We start from the raw sequence: 4,808 nt of genomic DNA on the forward strand, positions 1-4,808 counted from the left end.
ATTATAATCTATACTGTACGTAATTCAAATTACTTTACGTAAATTCAACTTTAATTTAAAAGCATTATACTTATAATATTAAATAAATTGCTTTTCGCAAAATCGAATTTAATAATATCTAAAATCGTGACACTCATAATATAAAAAGTACTCAAATACAACTTTTTTAAACAAATAAATACTAGTACTTAATGAATAATTAAACACTTCGGCGGACGCACTCACTAGAAGTACAAAAAACAGGAGTAACAATTAGCGTAACTTTTACTGTCGAATTGAAATAAATTCTTACACCTCCTGCAATTTAGCGGACAACCCGAACCCGATTGTCAAGGTCATTGGCGCCACATAAAGTTTTGATTGGTAAGTTATTGAAATCGGCCGTAAGAAACTTTTCCTTAGTCCCGTTGTCTACGTTCTTCGGGCAGCCCGTGCTGGTTGATCGTTTAAATTCTTTGTGATTTGGTGACAAGGCTGTATGGGCTAACCCTTTGCCTTCCCAATAATAAAGGGAAAATCAAAATAAAAAAAAATCTTTGTGGTTTGACTATTGTTATGTAGTTAACAGCTCCTCCCTATCTTTCTATTTGATTAATTTCGTTGCGGGTAATGACATAGTGTTCCCTGAGACTCGGCGAGCTTCACCGCTCGGTGTCATACAATGTCACTGCTGATCCTTACAGGAGTTGTAGTGGGTGTGAGGGCGGGAAAGTCTCTATTATTAAGTACTTTTATATACCTACGTGATTAAAGTTTTTTATTTATTATACAGCATCTTTTAATGGTCTTCAGAACTATGTCCCGATGTATACTGTCTGAAATCAAAACGATTAAATATGGCGGGATTTTAAACGTACAAATTATGATGATATGTTTATACCTGTAAAGTGCGTAGCGTGTGTTTTTTTCGCCCCAAGGAACATGGCGAGAGGCTATCCAAGTGTCTCGGCCGAAAAGATTTACCCGCGCCTTTTTCTCTGTGATCTTTTTTTTTAACTCCCAAGTGTTTATATTACCACTCTAGAGCCTTTGGAACCCTCCCTGGAATGTGGCGCTCTGGAAACTGCAAAAATGTACATGTTTAAAGGTATCATTTCACGCATTTTGTCAATTTGCATAGTAATATGTATAGTAAAATATTTTTATAGTTACAAGTATTGTGGATGTATATGTCAAATTCCTCAGCCCAAAATTCCATAATGACGTAAATGAAGTAATATAGTTCAATCACGTCTGACTGGTCTGTTCGCCGAGTCAAGGTTGAAAGTGAATGTGGAATGCTGTACGGTTCCCGCTTTACTTGATAAAAGTGAATTGCTATTATTTCTATATTGTCCGTATGAAATAGCTTCCTTGATCTAAAACGTTTTTTTAAATATGGAAGGTGTATATGAATATTCAAATTATATTTTTTTAGGAATGAGATGTAATTTTATTTTATTTTATATTAAATAAATATCTTTTTACTTAAATCCTACAAAATACTGAATTTCTAGGAGATGTTCTCGAGCGCACGTCCGTCGGCAGAATGAATCGGCACACTGATTTCCCACCTCTTATATAGGTATTTGGTGACGTTTGACAGTTGCTACCCTCCTTATTTCGAATTGACAGCTAACACGGCCTCTCCTGACAGAGCAGCGTCCCCGATGCTGTCTGAAATTGATGGTCCTTCCTCTGGTTGTGCGTTTTCATTTGTGAAATCTTCATGACCTGGATTAGAGAATAAACATGGTCACTAATTAAATATTGTTAACCTCACGGTACTCTTTTACATGTGCAATTTTAACACACGATGCCACTCAAGGACTTACACGAAATGAAACCATCGATGCCACACAAGGACTTACACGAAATGAAACCATCGATGCCACACAAGGACTTACACGAAATGAAACCATCGATGCCACACAAGGACTTACACGAAATGAAACCATCGATGCCACACAAGGACTTACACGAAATGAAACTATCGATGCCACACAAGGACTTACACGACATGAAACCATCGATGCCACACAAGGACTTACACGAAATGAAACCATCGATGCCACACAAGGACTTACACGAAATGAAAGTATCTCGATAATACATTGGTACATAGTACACATGTCTCTTGGGCATAGATGTAACTAATGTAACAGAATAGAACTTACATTCAAAAAAGGCTGAACATGTCTCACTTGCTTTACGGTTTTAGGAAGCGGAGATTTTGTAAGAGCCTCTATTATTTGTGAGCTCGGCCGAACCTGACCTCCACTTATCGTTCTCCCAAGATACTCCACTTCGCTTGTAAGAAAGTTGTTCATGCCTGACCGATTCGGTTTCACGTATATTGATAAAAACTCCACGATGCTGTCTGGTGTGAACTTTGCGTTAGTGGTGGCTGCATGTATTTGTGGGTCTTTTATGCCACGTACAATAATGGCGCACAATAATTCGTCACTTAATCCCTTCACACTACGTAAACGTAATAATGATTTTCGCGCAAAGTCTGCATACGTAGAGTACTTATCTGATTCTTTACACATAACATCAAAAAGTATGTTTGCAATGTCAACGCGTTGCGGACAAAGTGACTTGAGTTCCAATTTGAAATTGGACCAAGTACGATTGTTACTAGTCCATTCGCGTAACCATGTGCGTGCGTCGCCCTTGAGGGATAGTCCCACACGAGCTAGACATTCTTTTTCGTCCCAATGATTTAGTGAACGGGCATGATCCACTTCGTCACACCATGCACCGATGTCATGAATGCTTGGATCGAAATCAGACACGTAATAATGATTGGATCTCACCGGATTTATAGATCTTATAGCTTCGATGAGACGTTCGGTGATGCCAGTCGATGCCGATGTTGGTTCAACGGAGCTGCCGCTGGCACTCGGGATGCTGCTCACACTTTCTTCGCGTGGCTCGCTCATTGCGAGTGTTAACGTAGGCGCGACTGGTGGTTGCGACGAACTTGTGCGTTCCGAGTCCGCCACAGTCGCGGAAACCGGCAGTGAGACCACGCCATTTACGGAGGCGTTGATGTTTTGCTCCAGCGTCGTTAAGCGGTTAAGGACCGTATCTATTGTAGCAACTAAGCTACTGAAACTAGACGGGGACGCGCGCTCTCGCGGTGGAACTCGTCTTTTACTCGACATCACGAAAAATTCAGAAATCGGCTTAGAGCGGTTTTAACAGCGTCCAATCCCACTTCTGATTTTAGGAATGAGATGGAATTTTATTTTATTTTATATTAAATAAATATCTTTTTACTTAAATCCTACAAAATACTGAATTTCTAGGAGATGTTCTCGAGCGCACGTCCGTCGGCAGAATGAATCGGCACACTGATTTCCCACCTCTTATATAGGTATTTGGTGACGTTTGACAGTTGCTACCCTCCTTATTTCGAATTGACAGCTAACAATTTAATTTCTTGACCGTATGCTATAGCTTCCTTGGTGCATATTTTTATTGTAATTTTTTAAGTAGGTTTGAAAATACTTTCTTGATGAAATGTTGATTTTAATATTTAAAATTAGAATAATATTACATTTTAAAATATTTTCTTTTTTATGCAATGGAATTATTAAACAGCGCATTTTAAGTCATAACTGCCACGACTAGTAGCAAAATTCTTACGTATTTGTAATTTCTATGTTACAAATCACCGCTTAGCAATGCGCTGCGGTCGTTACTCTGTCCTTCAATGCGAAACATAACAGCGCTTGGTGCTTACACTCTGTGCAGAAATAGACAAACAGACAAATTTTCGGATGCGAAAGGCTTCTCTACATAAATACTATTCCCATGGTTATCTGTAGGATATTGCTTTGTACGATAAGACCGCCATTAGTACTTTTTTCTTGTTCCATGATTGTTGTCTCTGGTTACAATAAAGTGTAATTAATAAATAAATAAAATATTATTCATAACTTACCTTACTCAATTAATAAATATCAATATCTTAATAAAAATAATTAAATCCAACTTTTGATTCGTAACTAGAATTTGTTTTTGATATTAGTTGTGTTGAGTATGCGAGAACTGAACCTATGTCATAATTCAATAATTAGTTACACAACTGCAATGCCACGACGTTAACAATATGATGCACAGTGCCATCTTGTTGTAAAATACTAGAACTATTTTCGATTATTATTACCACGCTCACCTTGAAAGATAAAGTGAAATAAAGAGACATCTAGTGGTTAAATTAGAACTATTTTCTTAGTCTTATCATCAATCTAGCATACTCTTTACTTAATATTCGAGGAAGGAGTCTTTCTTCCGGTGTAAAGTTTGCTAATACACACCTAATTTGTTGCGGAAATTGTATGCATTTTATGCGAACATACGTGACGTAGATTTATGGCAAACTTCCCCTGGACATAACACAATAACGTCATGTTTATAAAATTAATATTTATTTGCACAAATAAGTGCTGCCATCTTTTAATTACACATCGTACTATTTCACAGATTTGAATAAAAATTGTTTAATTGTACTAACAAATATCCTTATTTACTGATGGGACTTCGTATAAAAATGATGAATCATTACCATACTTTATACGGGAGTCCATTGATCTAAAAATAGCCCCATATAAGGCGTTCAATAAACTCTAGGACACATGCGCCATTTTATTTCAATTCGACCTAATTATGTACAACATCCAGTCGAAATAACTATTCGAAACAACTCAACTTCTGTATTTGTTCGTATTATAAATCGTCCTATTTGTTGTCTCTTTTCCTCTTAGAGCGTAGTCGTATTTCGTCTCTATCTAAAAATAGAAAAAAATAACAAATGGCGA

The sequence above is a fragment of the Manduca sexta genome, chromosome 1 (genome assembly GCF_014839805.1).
Source record: "Manduca sexta isolate Smith_Timp_Sample1 chromosome 1, JHU_Msex_v1.0, whole genome shotgun sequence".
NCBI lineage: Eukaryota > Metazoa > Arthropoda > Insecta > Lepidoptera > Sphingidae > Manduca > Manduca sexta.